Source organism: Crocuta crocuta, unplaced genomic scaffold (genome assembly GCF_008692635.1).
Source record: "Crocuta crocuta isolate KB4526 unplaced genomic scaffold, BGI_CrCroc_1.0 scaffold330, whole genome shotgun sequence".
Lineage (NCBI taxonomy): Eukaryota > Metazoa > Chordata > Mammalia > Carnivora > Hyaenidae > Crocuta > Crocuta crocuta.
In genome coordinates, this window is record NW_027530521.1 from 3214691 (window position 1) to 3230685 (window position 15995).

The 15995-nt window shown below is 52.8% G+C and overlaps 1 protein-coding gene across 1 annotated transcript in view; it reads right to left on the reverse strand.

Annotated features, from left to right (window-relative positions):
• Positions 1-15995, reverse strand: part of TSPAN18 (tetraspanin 18) — a 172487-nt gene that overhangs the window by 155902 nt on the left and 590 nt on the right. The gene's annotated exons all lie outside the window — the stretch shown is intronic.

The window sequence follows — 15995 nt, forward strand, 5'->3', positions numbered from 1 at the left end:
GCAGTACTTTCGGTCATGGCCTCGCCTGCGTGTTTGGCCCTGGCCGGCCCCTTGCAAGCAAGTGGGGCGCTGGTGTGTGGCGCTGGGCCAGGGAAGAGGGCACTGGCAGGACCCCGGGCTTGTCCGAACCCCAAAACAATCCTTAGACATGGTGTTACTCTTCCCACCTCACCAATGGGTAAATTGAGGCCCAGAGAGACTATGTAACTCTCCAAAGTCACCAAGATGGTAAATTTAGACACAGTCAGAATCATACCCCAGAATGACCCGGACACCTTCTGTCCTTCTCGCTCACTTATCACTTGTGAAGCTCGTCTCTCTGATGGAGGCTGGGAGGCCCAGAGGGCAGCATTTTCTCTTGGGACCCAATGCAAATCCCAACAAAAACCCTGCTTGCCTCACTGCCCTTGCTACACGGTGGCCCAGACTCCCAGAGTCCCACGTGTCGAGGAAAGCGGAATCCACAGTCATAGGTTACCTCTCTCAATATTTCCTTCAACTGGTCAGCATCTTCTATATGTTTTCTGTTGCATCAATAGAATTTTTAAAAATTAAATAGAGGGGTGCCTGTGTGGCTCCATCGGTTAAGCGACCGACTTTTGGTTTTGGCTCAGGTCTTTTTTTTTTTTTTTTAATGTTTTATTTCTGAGAGAGAAAGAGAGAAAGAGACAGCGTGAGCAGAGGAGGGTCAGAGAGAGAGGGAGACACAAAATCCAAAGCAGGTTCCAGGCTCTGAGCTGTCAGCACAGAGCCCGACACGGGGCTCGAACCCACGCACTGCGAGATCATGACCTGAGCCGAAGTTGGACGCTTAAGCGACTGAGCCACCCAGGCGCCCCTCGGCTCAGGTCTTAATCCCACAGCTCGTGAGTTTGAGCCCCCATGCCAGGCTCTGTGCTGACAGCATGGAGCCTGCTTGGGATTCTCTCTCTCTCCCTCTCCTTCTCTCTGCTCCTCCCCTACTCGGGCACACACGGTCTCTCTCTCAAAATAAATAAATAAAGAAACATTTAAATAAATAAATGAAATTGAAATGTAACATTTACACAGAAAAGTACAATGATCTGAAGTAAAGAGCGCGGTAAATGTCTACAAACTACACGTGCCTAAGCAAGTACCAACTAGAATAAAGGAACAAACAGACTGGCACCCAGAAGCCCTCATGACCTTCCAGGCACTCTCCAGCCTCTGCCTAAAGGTCATCACTATTGTGCCTCCTACCACCATGGCTTCTCCTGGCTGACCTTGAACTTCATATAAAGAGAATCATGCCGTGTAGACTCTTTTGCATCTGGTGTGTTTTACTCCCTACCAGGATTCTGAAACTCTTCCAAATGGCAGGAGCTCATTCTCGGCTGCATCGTACTCTGTGGGGGACAATATCCATCCTACCTCCTGTAGTCATTCGCATTGTTTCCGGGAATTGCCCGTCACGGTCGGGGAAGTCACGAACATTCTCATACATGCCCTTTGCGGAGCAACTGTATGCACTGCTGTTGGACATATACCTAAGGGTAGAACTGTTGGGTCATTCAGTCTGTGTATATGCAACTTTGGTTACATTTCCCAATTTCATAAAAAAATTTTTTTAATGTTTATTTATTTCTGAGAAAGAGAGAAAGACTGTGTGCAGGGGAGGGGCAGAGAGAGAGGGAGACACAGAATCCAAAGCAGGCTGCAGGCTCTGAGCTGTCAGCACAGAGCCCCACGCGGGGCTCCAACTCACGAAGAATGAGATCATGACCTGAGCCGAAGTCAGACACTCAACCGACGGAGCCACGCTGGGGCCCCTCCTGACATTTCAATGTCGGGTGAATTTCGTATTTCAGACATTGCACACCTTACACAAAACACCTCCGCAGCTTGGCTGTGGTTTTGCACCTTTGGTCTATGTGCTTTGCTCATTTGAGCCACTGGCCAGACCATCTTCCTTGACAGCATATCGATGCCTCACAAACTAACGTAGTCGTGAGGGGAAATTGCCCCCCCTACACTGATGAGTGACATGAGACCTAAACAGTGTGTGAGCGGCTGTCCGTCAGCGAGTGCTCCTCCACCGGGAAGAAATCACATTAAAGTCTCGTGAGCCGAGCCTCTTCAAAGTCCACACGCCCGGTGACTGCACTAGTCCAGCCCCCTGTACCAACCCAACTTCCTGGGCACGGACACATGCAGGAATAAGTATCTTAAAATCTAGCCCAAGTGAGGACCATCACCTTGGGTCATGCAGCAACAAAGCTCACAACAGGCAGAGAGCCCAGGTTCCCCGATTCCTAGCCTCTCTCCTACTCCCCGGGGCTCCCCAAACCTCCCCACATGTTAGCATTCCACCTGCTTCCCATCACGGCCAACAGCAAGAAGGGATCCTGCACTCCTTCCTCAGCCACCCTTCTGTGGGGCTCAAGCCGGTGCCACCAGTCAATCAGAGCTGGAATTTGGGATGACCATTCTTTGCCGTCCAGGCACCACGCATCGTGCCACTCCCGCTGTTCAGGGTTGGCACAGAAACCCTTGCTGCTTTAAGTGGCTCAGCCTTTTTGCAACGCAGGATGGTTACGGGGGAACAGAGAAAGGACCAAGCCCAACCCGGGCCTCACTCTTTGACTTGTGTGAAGAATTCCCACACTCACCCTGCTAAGCTATCTGTGAAAATAACTTGTCTCTGCACCAGTGTGGTTTTTGCTTAGTTGGTTTTGGTTTTTGCCCTGGGTTTTAGAGATGGCAAATGAGCCCAGAGAGGGCTAGCGCCTTGCCCAAGGTCATACAGCAAGGCTGTGCCAAAGCTAGAACTCGAACCACCTCCCCATTTCTAACAGGGGGCTCTTTCTCTCTGCTCCAGGGGGACTTCTGCAAACAATGAGGAACCGCCAGAAAAGGCAGAAACACACGACGGTAACCTCTTTCGCTCAAACCAATCACATCTGTTTCGCTTCTCACCCGCCAAGCAGTAAACAGTGGGGACAGCGCCCAGGCCGCTGTGGGCGGGGATCTCAGCACACAGGCAAGGAGCCACGGCCCAGACCAGGCCAGGGCTTGTTCTCCCGCTGGTCCCCGGGCTCTAAGAAAGAGATGTTCCCTAATGCTGCTGAGATCGCCGGTCTGACCTGCCGAGAACTGCCCTTTTCCGACGCGGTAACACACAAGTCCAGGGAGGGGCTTCCACGTGGCCCAGGAGGCCTCCGCTGTCTGACTGCTTTCGTCTTTATTAAACATTTGCAGAAAAACTCCCGGTGCCTTTGGCTGCAAATAAGAACCAAGCAATCTCATTTTCTCCCCTCAGCTAGGCCACATGGCTCCTTCCTGTTCTTCCCCCGTCGCTCACGCGAAAATTCAAAACAAAAGGGCGAGGCGGTGGGGGCTCAAACATACGAAACGTTCCTTAACGTCTGCAAATCTGTCCTTTGAGGCCATTTTTAGCAAAATGTGCCTGAAACTGGGTCCCGGGATTGTGTCACCACAGGACTTCCTCCCTCGGGAACCGCTTTGTCTGCACCTCTAGTCGTTACCTTCCATGGAGATTTGGGGCTTCGAAGGGGGCTACCCTGTGCCCCGTCCACGTCTGGGAAGTGAAGGCAGGACTCCAGAAAGGGATGCTATGCGGGGCACTCCCCCCACACCCCAGCTCCCGCCAGCACCTTCCCTGGCGGTCTAGTTCACCGCCCCCCGAACTTCCGGGACNTTCGGCCTCCCGCCTGCCTCACCGCTGTTATCTCGTTTCCATGGAAGGAAAAGGAAGAATCGGACTCCACCAGCCTGATTCTTCACACACCAGGAAGTGGCAGGGCCAGGATCCACCCGGGATGGAACACTGCCCCACACGGCTCTCTTCCCGTTACCCACCCAACTGGTGGGGACAGGCCTGGCCCCAACCCTGTGTCTCTTCAGCTCAAAGGGACAGTCATTCAGCCCTTGGTGATGCCCTAAGGCACAGGTACAGGCCCTGCAGAAGCCATGCAAGCACATGCATCTTCATGTATGTGCACACACGCGTACACACGTGCATGTGTGGATGTGCATGCACATCATGGGCTCCTGAATTCTTTAGGGGGAGGGGTGGGAGGGAGTGCCGCTTCTGTTCATAGCCTCCTGCTAACTGACAGGAGGGACAAAGAAGACAGATGTGAGCTGAGATGACCCGTCTTCCCTACAGAACAATGTCTTCGAAGGAACATCCCTGGATGGAGGCCTAGGTCGGTTCCTGGGAATGAGGCGGCCTTAGAAGCGGGAGGGCAGGATGTCCAGGGCCAGCAAGGATGGGTCCCTGAAAGGGTTGACGGCAGGCAAGGAGGCCGAGCTGGGTGCTGGAGAGGCTGTTTCCTTCCCCGCACTCTGGAGGTAGGGGTACCATACCTGAGTCACCTGCACGAGGGGCAGGGGGCCTCTGGGTGTGGCCGAGAGAGCAGAAACCCCGTGTCCCCAGAAGGAGGGACAAGGGGCCCTGAGCCTGGGGAGGAGCTTGGGAGAGGAGAGGACTAGGCAAGGGGACCCAGCCCCAGCCGGAGAGTTCCTTGTGGTGGGTACAGTTCGGGGCTCACAGACCCAGAAGAGGGGCGCCAGAGCGGCTCAGTCGGTTAAGCATCTGACTTTTGATTTCAGCCCAAGTCACAATCTCACAGTTCCTACGGAGACTACTGGGGATTCTCTCTCTCCCTCTCTCCCTTTGCCCCTCCCTTGTTTGTGCTCTTTCTCTCTCCAAATACATATATAAATAAACTAAACAAAAAGGGAGGGGCGCCTGGGTGACTCAGTGGGTTGAGCACCTGACTTCGGCTCGAGTCATGATCTCTCAGTTCATGGGTTCAAGCCCCACATCAGGCTCTGTGATGACAGCTTGCTCAGAGCCTGGAGGCTGCTTCGGATTCTGTGTCTCCTCTCTCTGCCCCACCCCTATTTGTGCTCAGTCTCTCTCTGTCTCTCAAAAATAAGTAAATGTAAAAACAAAAATTTTTTTAAAGACCAGAAGAGTCTCAGTTGTGCAGAAATGCCTGAGTGGCTACCTACCCTCAGTCTCAAATCTTCAGTAAAATTCTAGTATACACATGAGAAAAGAAAGAAGGAAGGAGGGAACGCCTACTTTGCATTCTACATACCTCACAGCAACACCCCCCTTTGCATGGGAAAGGCCAGGCTTTGGAGGAAGGTTCAGACAAACCCTCTCATCTCTCATATCCTCCTCCACCCACTGGGCAATCTAGAGAATTCCATAATCTCTGCACCTCGGACTTCCCTTCCATGAAATGGAGGTGAAAAACCCCAGTGGGATTGCTGGGCATCAGATGAGATCGTTTGAGGTGTGCGTACTTGGAAAAATTCTGCTGTGCATCTGGAGAGAAAAGAGAAAGGAAGAAGACCCCCCCCCAGCAGGTCACCCCACACCTGGCACCAGGCTAGACACCTGATCTGGCCTGTGCTGTCCTTGTTTTCCAGATGATAAAACAGACGCTCAGTTAGAATAAATAAATAAATAAATAAATAAATAAATAAATAAATAAAACCAAAAAACCAAAAACCAAAAAACAAACAAAAATTGCCAAAGATCACATAGTTGTTGAGAACCAGGATTTGAACTCACATCCATGGGACCGAGAAGCCAGAAAGCCCACTCACTTATACATAGCTCCCGTTCAAACACCATGTGGACGCTACGGCTGCCTTTGGAACTCTCCCTTCCCAAACAGTGGTTAATTTTAATCCCGTACATTTAGACCCAGAAGACGTGCATGAACTCAGGCACACACCCTCAAATATATTATTAGCATTATTATTGTTTTGCCAAAGACATTCTGTCAGTGAGCTCTTTTTCTCTTTGCACACACGTGTACCTCGCAAATAGGTTTGAGTAGACCTTTGTGAGTGCTTGGGCTATTTAGAAACAAAAATTGCCCATTATTTCAATTCAATTACATAGCAACCACTTTTTTAAAAGAGTATTTTTATTTGAGCTCATTGTTTAGCAAATCATCAGACACTTTCTTTCTTCCAACTACTTCGAGAAGGAAAAATTATCAAATGAAGGGAAGGAAATGTTATGCATATCATCCCAGCTATTGAAAATAAGGCTGATGGATTTTCCTCTTGCGCTCTTAATTTATTTAAACAACACCCCGCTTCCATCAACAACCACACTTCGGCTCTCTGAGTGCTTTTCTCCAGGGGATTTGAGGCTTTTTGGTCATATTCCCCGCTGAGGACTCTGAGGGGAGGATGTAGAGTTGGAAGGAGACCCAGAAGAAAGCCACACCCAACTCCCCAGAATGTGGATGAGTCGTCAGGGGTCCACAGCGAGAGGAGAGCTAGTCAGACCCAAAGCAGGACTGGACCCCGGGCTCTGACTCTGAACTTCCGGTCCAGTGCTCTCTTGGTCTCTCCAGTTGGGGCACAGGGGGCGTGGGGGGGTGGCTGGGCTTCAGTCCATATTCCTGGTGCCCCANTGTGGCCCAGCTCTAGCCCCTCAGAAGCAGGACCTCTGGCTCCTCCAGCCCCCGGAAGAGCTAGCAGGCAGCGGCCTTGGAGGTTGCTCTGTTTGGCTTGGCTCCTCAGCCCACTTCCCCAGCAAGAAGCCACTGGAAAAGAAAATAAAACAACAACAAAAAGCCCTTTGATCTGCCACGGATGGCCTCATCCAACCCTGGAGGAAGGTGGCGATCACCCTCTGTCATGACCTGCTGGCCTCTCTCCTGTAAGTCTTATCCAAAGGGCCCAGGGCTATCCACAGATCCCACCTAGCCTGGCCTCCTGGACCCCGTAAGATGAAAGGGTCACAGTGACATCTGTGGGGACCAAGTGGGGGTGAACAGGGGGCAGAAAGAGGCTGGAGACAGCGAAGCAACCATGGGAGAGAGAAGACGGCCATTGCCTCAGCTGGCCACTCCACGACAGGTGTTCTCCACAAACTGCCTGCTTGGTAGGAAGTCAGGAAGGGGGGAGGGGGCACAGAGAGGCTGAGTAATGTGCCCCGAGGCTGTGGAGTTAGTAAGAGGGAGGGCTGGGCCCGTAAACCAGTATTCTATTGGATGAGATCTGACTTGTAAGCGCCTGCACACTGCATGTGATCGATACACATTAGCTGTGCCCATCAGGCAAAACAGCCTGGAAGGGACAGACTTGCAGAGGAGAAAATGGAGGGAGGCACCCTCAGCACCTGCCAGGTTCCAGGCCTGGGCCGGGTGTCTGGGATGCAGCGTTGAGCAGTTCGTCAGTGGGGAATCAGGCAAAAACATCACGGCGACCCATGCCGTGGAATACAAGACACCTATCACAAAGAGAACCGCGCCTCTCCCATACCCCTCATGGTCTAGCTCGGAGACTCCACAGCTCCAGGGGACAGTTCTGTTCACTCTGGTGGCCCTCCTCAAGCACCCCCTTCTCCCTCTTGGCCTTGAAGGCAGGCTAGAAGTATCCAGAAGCTGATGTTCTTGGAGGAACCCTCAACCAATGAGAGAACAGAAGTTGGCGACCATTCGCTGGGATGATTCTGAGGGTGCTCCCCCCAGTCACTGGCAGGGTCCCCAGGGGCCCACAGCAGTAGGCTTGTCGGTACAGGTACACCTTTTATTGGCTCTGCTCCCCTCGCCTTCCCTCCCCTCCCTGCCCCCTCACCTTTCTGGGACCAACCTCATACACACATAAATGAATGGCACCCAAATCTTTGCTCGGGGTCTGCTTTTAGAGCCACCCAGCTAAAACAAGGCAGAAGTGGACGCAGTAACACAGAACAAGTGAGAACATGTAGGACACAGAGCATCAAGGACAGAATGTCACTGGGACCATAAAATGAAGGGTGCTGTGTACACAGATGTGCTCATTTACCTCGAGGACCATTCAAGAGAGGCGAGAGGCAGGTGACTTGGGCTGCCCCTGGGTGAGGACACTGGATTAAGCCTGAATGTTAGTTCCCACCAAATATACTTTTATTTTAGTTCACTTATTCTCTTATTATGTTTACTCTGATTATCTTTTCCCAGCCATTTGCCGGTAAAACGTGACTATTTACTTTTTTTTTTTTTAACATTTATTTATTTTTGAGAGACGGAGAGACAGAGCATGAGCAGGGGAGGGTAGAGAGAGAAGGAGACACAGAATTCAAAGCAGGCTCCAGGCTCAGAGCCCTACGCGGGGCTCCAACTCATGAACCGGGAGATCGTGATCTGAGCCGAAGTCGGACGCTTAACCAACTGAGCCACCCAGGCGCCCCAAAACATGACTATTTTCAAAAAGCTTCTGAGAACTCCTGGAAAATCGAATAAATGAACTATGGGGGGGGGGGAGAAAACCCTAGAGCTGATAAGGACCCTCACTTCCTGAGGCCTTCTCACTTCCTTTCCACCTGACTGTGGCCTTGGCCTCCCTCTTAGCCCAGGTGCAGGAGGAAATGTCCTGATCCCCTCGTCGGTTTGGCAGCGGCCACTGAACAAGGGATTCGGGCTAGCAAGGCACCAAGAGCGAGGCCTCTGAGACCCGGATCCTGATTTCCTCCCCGCTCTGGCTGTTGAGACACAAGCCGGCTCCAGCAGGGAAGGCCCCGGTGTCCCACACAGGAGCGTAGCCAGGAAACAGACCAACTAATGCTTGAGAGCAGACTTGTGGTTCAGACCACCTGGGTTGGCTCTATACCTCTGCTTACCAGCTGTGTGACCTTGGCAAGTGACTTAACCTCTCTGCGCCCCAGTTTCCTCAGCCACAAAAATGGGGACAATCATAGTACTGAATTAAAAGGTATTATGGGCTAAATTGTGGTCTCCCCAAATTCATGTGTAGAGGCCCTAACCCCCAGTGTCTCTGAATGTGACTGTATTTGGAGATGGGCATCTTTAAAACAGTAAAGAAGTTAAAATACGGCTGTTACCATAGGTCCTAATCCTATCTGACTAAGGCCCTTAGGAGAAGGGGAGATATGGACGCCCAGGAGACGGCAGGTGCACAGATGCAGAGGAAGGCTGTGCGAGGACCCAAGAAGGCAGTCATTCACCTGCAAGCCAAGGAGAGACTTCAGAACGAATCAAACCTTGGTCATAAACTTCTAGCCTCCCATGCCGGGAAAATAAGTTTGACATGAATCAATTGACTTAGTCCTCACAACTCAATACGCTGGGTGTTATTTTTAGTCCCATTTTATGGATGAGAAAATGAGGCACAGAGAGGCTGAGCAGTGTGCCCCAGGGCTGCAGAGGTAGTAAGAGGGAGGGCTGGGCCTGTAAGCCATTATTCTATTGGATGAGATCAGACTTGTAAGCGCCTGCACACTGCACGTGATCCATACATGTTAGCTGTGTGCAAAACAACCTGGAAGGGACGTACTTGCAGAGGAGAAAATGGAGGGAGGCACCCCCAGCACCTGCCAGGCCCCCATGTCTGGGCCGGTGTCTGGGATGCAGCACTGAGCAATAGCAGGGGGCGGGGGTCCCTGCCCTCTGGGGTCCACACTAGAGTAGGAGAGGCGGACATTAAAGAACCACCCAAGTGTGACAAAACTCCATTAAGGAGGGATTAGTGGAGCAATCAGAGGAAGAGAACTCGGCCCCGGCAAGAGTCAAGGAGGGCTTTCTGGAGGAGGTGATGCAGGGGCTGGGTTCCCAAGGGTGCGGAGAGGTCTGGTAGCCAAACAGAGGAAAAGGCATTGCAGGGTGGAGGCAGTGCATGGAGAGCAGCTCTGTGCAAAAGGGCACAAGGAAAGGAAGAGCGAGGTGGCAGGTGGGCTGGGGCAGACAGGCAGGCTTGGGGGGCAGGGGGCGGGGCTGTGGGAAAGCCTTTGAACACAATTGAGAATCCACGGGAGGGTCACCAGCACGGTGGCTAGCGTGATCACATTACACAACAGATGTTCTTCCTAACAAAGTGTGGAAGTCGGGCTTCCGTAAATTGAGTTTTATTTTTAAGGTGGTGGGGAGCAGTGGGAATCTGAGAGCCCGTTTGTCTGTAAATGGAACGAGGGCCGTCGGATCTAGCGGGCATGTTCATAGATCCGGCTGCCTCGAGAACGGTGCACCTGTCAGGTGAAAACCCCGAAGGAGGCGTGCCTGGCTGGCTCAGTTGGTAGAACGTTTGACTCCTGATCTCGGGGTTGTGAGTTCGAGACCCACATTGGAAGTAGGGTTTACCTGGAAAAAAAAAATCCTGGAGGACTGGCTCGGTGGGGGCGGGGGGAGGATGGGAAGTGGGGCAGTGTCTCCGCTGGCCGTGGGACCACTCCCCACTAGGCCACCACACACCCTGGAGTGACCACAACCTTCCAGGCTCTCCTTCCCCAGCCTCTCCCCAGCCTCCAAGCCTTAACTTGTGCTTGGCTCCATGAGGAGGGCTCTGCTGCCCTGCCTCCCAGATAGAAGTGTCTTTCCTGAGTTTTTCTCAGCAGCTAAGGCCCTTTACTGGGTTTGTTCTCGGGGTATCCCCAGTGCTCCAACACAAGAGGGGCGTATGGCTGGAGGCCTCAGTGCACAGCAAGGAAGGATGTGATCATTCACTCATTCATTCGGCATGCACATACGGAGCGCGCATTCAACCCCAGGCACCGAGCTGCACGCTGTGGGGCCTGTGCCTTTATCACCCTGGTGGAAACCGATAATAAAATAATGAGAACGATTCTAACATTCACTGAACACTTCTGAAGTGTCACATTCAGGGCTGGGAGACACATTTACGCACTTTAGTCTCATCTTCCTAAAACTCTATGAGGTAAAACAGCAGCACAGAGAAGTCAAGTGAGTTGTCAGAGACCATGGCACGTGGCTGAGTTGGGATCTGAACCCAGGCCCTTATGCTCAGAAGCTGTACTCCGAAACTTTGATGGGGTGTTGATTCCTCTGCCTTCATTGCGCAAGGACAGGTTTCATATCTGAACCCTCAGCCACATCAGCTGAGCCCCCAAAAGCCCCCGAGGGCTCCTATGAGATAAACTGCAGAGTAGAAGCTGTCTACTCATCGCCCCCCACCCCGCCCATTCCCTCCTCAGGCAGATGCCCAGGCGCTGCCCCTGGGGGAGAACGGCCCAACTTGCGGCAGTCACAGTGACTTCCAGCCTAAAGGTGAGCCCAGGATAAAGCCCAAGCGGGGACCGTTCATCCCGGGAAGCTGTTCTTAGCCTGAGAGAGCATGGCAAAGGCCGGCAAGTCCAGAAAGGTGGTAGCTGTAAGAACATAGGTGATGCCTCTCACTCAGCCACCTTTTCGAATCGTTTTTTCTAGAAAACATTCTACCTGCAACTGGTTACGATTCATATAGGTGCATGCTCCTCGAGTCCGGACTGAACACCCAGCACCCCCTCCAGCCTGTCCGGAGGCAGGGAGGAAGGACAAACTAAATCCCGCGGCGTGCGCGCTTGGCAAATATGCATGCACCTGCTGGCGTTCTCGGCCTCCCTTGCAGCTGGTTTGGGGCCACGGGACGGTTCTGGCCGATGCACCAGAGCTGAAGTGATGTGGGTCACCTCTGGCTGAGGCCATCGGGTATAACTACGGATGCCATAGATTCCAGAAGGTGCAGCTACACAGCCGAGTCACCATCAGCCTGGGTGCCTGAGTAACCGCGCAGAGCGGAGATCCGAGCCGACAAGTCACGTGAGCGGGAATCACACCTGCAGGTGAAGCCACCGAGTCTGGCGTCATCCCAGGGCTGTAGCCGCTGATACTTAGCTTAATGGTGTTATTGTCGCTACTCTGCTGCTTTTCCCAGACAAGGAAACCAAAGCCACAGAGCCAGGAAGTGTCAGAAACAAGGTTCAAATTTGCATCTGTGACTCCAATACGCATCATCTTCCAGGAACACCCTTTTGTTGCTTGGTAAGGTCATTACCCTCTTGCCCCCAAACTCCTCCCTTTCCCTGTGCCTAGATTGGCTGGAAAATGCATGCAGGGTGAAAAGAAGGATCTCCCAAGGCACTGAGCCTGGGAGACGGGCAAAAGCAGGGAGGCGATGGCCTGATGGCATCTTGAAGGTGTCTTGCCTGGGATTTTGGAGCTCACAGGAGGTTCTGACGCAAGAGGAAGTCCCACACAGCGGTCTGGAGCACTGGATGGGCAATCAGATCGACGTAGGTTCAAATCCCCGCACTACCATCTGCTCGTTTGATTTGTCTGAGCCTTGCTCTGTATTCTGTGAAATGGGGACAGTATCTGAACCAGCCTCATGGGTGGGGGTGAGACGGCATCGTCTAGCTCCCGGCTGATAGTGAGCACTCGCAACATGCGTGCCACCGCGGAGACCCTCCCTGGGGTGGCTCAGAGCACCAGCCTTGCTGGAGGGGATGAGGGGGAGGGCAGCCCGGCCCGTGTCGCCACAGCAGACCAAGGGGCAGAATGCAAAGAGGGAAACAGGGTCCGCCAGACATAATGCAACAGAGCAGAGAAGCTAGGTTAGTTATTTTAAATTCAAAAGTGTCTTCTAGCAAGACGGCCTTTTATTTGGGTGAATCTGGGAGTTGTTTATCAGCTTAAACTCATTATCTGCACATATGGTCTTCATACTATGGTTTAGGGCGGGAAACAAAGGAACGAAGGGGAAGGATGGGCAAATACTAGCTGATGAAATATCATCCCTCAAGTGCCAGAAACTGGGACATTTTCAGTGACGTCAAACTGGGCTTCCTGCCATGGGGATGGAGCGATCATGAGAATACTCACAAGATTTTAACTCAGGGGTCCCTCAATGGGTGAGGGGAAGGAAGGGGGGAAAAGCGATTTATTTTATTCACCCTTGCCTTCCATTCCCAAAGCGCACGTGCACGCGTGCACACACACACACACACACCAAGTCACAGACTATCAGAGCTGGTAAGAATCAAAACGGACCCCTCCCATTTCACGTAAAGACAGCGGTGATAGTGAACTTTCTTGAGCAGTGACGGCACGCACGGCACTGTCCTAAGTGTTCTGCATGCTTGTCTCATGGACTCGTCACCATAACCTGATGAGGTCTTATGAGTCCCATTTTGCAGATCAGGAGACTGAGGCACCAAAGGCTGGATGGCCTGAGGTCACACAGCTGATCAGAAGGGGAAAGCCAACATTCAAACCCAGGCAGCCCAACCACCGCACAAGGCTGCCTCTGAAGAAACAGCAAAACAGGCTCAGAGAGGGGCAGTGACTCACTGAGGTCACACAGCCCGATCTGCAGCAGAATCAGGGCTCCAACAGGAGTCTCCTTATTTAAGGTTCAGGAACCTTCCCACACCACCCTGTTGCCCCCCAGTATGTACGCGCGCACACGACCAGTGAACGTGTTTTTTGCCCATCTCCAGGTTGTTCAATTCGCTAATTAAACCATCAGCCTGGGGTGCAGACAAGGGGCGAGGTTGACTCTGAGAAAAGTGTAGACAGGAAAGACCTACTTTGGCAGCTGCACACGTTGGGGCTCACCATCCCTTTCTCTCTTTTTAAAAAAGACTTTCATTATCTGCACGCCCCCGCCAGATCGAAGCGCGATTCGGGTCCAAGATGCCAGCTCGTGCAGCAGGAGGAGCCCAAGCTGGCAGGTTTGCTCGATGGGATCAGGTTGCAGAAATAACCGATCGCCCGATCATCTGCTCCGGGGGCCCAGAGTGCTGGCTTCCAAGGCCCCCTCCCTTCGCTGTGTACCAGCTGAGCACGAACAAATGGTCCTGATTTTCCTTCTCTCAACTCATGAAACAGGCTAGAAGGGCAAGCCCTCTGGAAAGCGGGGTCCCTACAAGGGGCAGCCCAGCCACCAACATGTGCTCCTCTCAGGGATGGAGAGTGAGGGCTGGACAAGCATCTGGAGAACGGCAACACATGAGCTCCCAGACAGACTCGGGGCTCCCAGCGGGCACAGGCCACTGACATCACTGTCTCTGTGCAAAAACAGCAATCTGACAGAGGGTGGGAACCTGGTTCGTTATGTTGTGCAGGGGAGCGGTGGGCTGGGGCAAGACAGCAGGAGAGGTGACCTCCACTGAACTGGGGGCAGGGCCTGAGCTGCCTCCTGCCCTAAAAAGTTATACTCTCCTGCCTTTAAGCGGCAAGCCTGCCCACACATTCATTTTCCAGACTGGGAAGACAGGGTCGAGAGGGAACATGACTTGCCCAAAGTCTCACTGACGATCCAGAAAAGTTGGATTTCCGAGAAGCCCCACTGAGATCCCAAACCTTGCTGCGTCCTCCCTTCCTTACCCCCTCCCGCAGATCCTTGCCATCATCCCTTGCCTTCACACCCCCTTCCCCACCTGTCCCTTCCCAGCACTCTGTGTTCCAACCCACCCCCAGACCACGAAAACCTCATTCAGTAACTCAGTAGCTCTTTCCAAGCCGGCACGGAATTTTCTTAAAGGTGCAGGGACCACTTACTTCCTAAATGGCCCAGGGTATCCTACCTCCAACTCCAGATGAACTTCTGCTCCTAGAAAGTGCCCCAATAGACTGCCATTTCAGCCTCAGGCTGGGTAAAGAGGTCCCCAGAAGCAGCGTTTGAATGGGTTTAGGGACAGGGAGATAAGGAGACCAGATTTCCAAGACTTAAAATTTTGCCGAATCAGAGATCTTGGAGTTTATGCACATGATATGCTAAATCCAAACACAAACATCAGAGGCCTGGAGTCTCAAGTCCCCCTTCTGTTTAAGGCAAGTGGGGTGGGTTGTGAGTAGGGGACGGAAAGAAGGGGCACAGCACTGGAGCTGCAGGCCATCAGGGGGCCCCAAGGCCAGGGCTGCTCTGGGCAGGCTTTCTTCCGCAGAAAAACAAGAGCCACTAAAAACAATACAAAACGAAAAATTCCTTTTGTTTTCTGGAATGTCTTGAAGACATACCCAGAGACATGGGCTTCTCCACCCTTTCCTCTGTCTCCTCCCCCAACCCCGTCTGTTCAAAATAATCATGCTGATCTTTCTTTATGGCACCTCCGTCCTACAGCATTTTGGTGACATCCAGCAAAAACATCTGGTGGGCGATATGGAAAGCAAGAACCTCAACTAACTCTCTTCCCAGGCCCACCCCATCTCTGGCACCTTTGCAGGGGATTCTGGGGACAGAAGAGGGGAGGAGGCTGTCCAAGGAGCACACATTTCTAACCAAGAGAAAAATGAAAACTTCCCCCGGCCAGTATTAAGCCACCCCAGTTCTTTGATCTGCTCATTTGTTCTCTCTTGGGGTGCAGAGATGAGGGAGGAAATTAGAGAGAACGATACGGCAACAGTCCCTCCAGGCTCCCTTCAATGTCGAACAGGCACACATATGGCAGATAGGGTGCTCGTGGTAGATGCCAGCAGCTTTCTCACTTCCCAAGGCCTGGGCACAGGTACGCAGACTCAACACACAGGGGCCCTGAGGTCAAAAAAAAAAAACAACAAAACACGGGACCTCCAGCAGGTTTCCACCGACTGTGAAAAGACCAGATGAACGTGGCCTGTAGACCCAGACCCAGGGGAAAGGGACTCTTGTTAACGGCTCAGAAATGCCCACTTCAGCCTGGACTGCTACAATCTTTAAGGGGCCCTCATCACCCCAGTCCTGTGCCACCCAGCTTCCTTGTGCCCACGGAGAGGACGCATGAGACCCCCAGGCAGCCCACACCAGGTAGGGATGGGGCCAGATCCAGGAAACAAAGGTCTAACTTTTACAAAAAGGGTGCATTCAGCAATATGGGTTTCAGACTCCAGAGAAATCTCAACAAGTTCATTCTCTTCTCTTTCTCTACACCAATTCGCTGTTAGTGTAAAGTTTCTCTCCGTTTGTGTTTTTCTTGGGGTAGGGGGGAGGGTGAATGTTTTTATTCGCCCGTACACTCTGCGTGATCCCCAAGATCTCGTGCCTCCTGACCACCGAGCTTCCCCGCACACGGCGCGCCCCAGCTTCATGCTGGGGCCTCTGCCCCGCCGCCTGGCCCGGCCGGGGGTGCTCCTCGGCGCGGGATCCCCGCGTGGGCTGGAGGGTCTGTGGTTCCAGGTCCCGGATTTCGGGGCGTTTGTCTAGCAGGAACCAGGACTCGCCTTCCTGTGGGTGAAAGGGTCGGGGAATGGCTCCCCCTGGCGGGGGCCCCCTCACCTCCATCC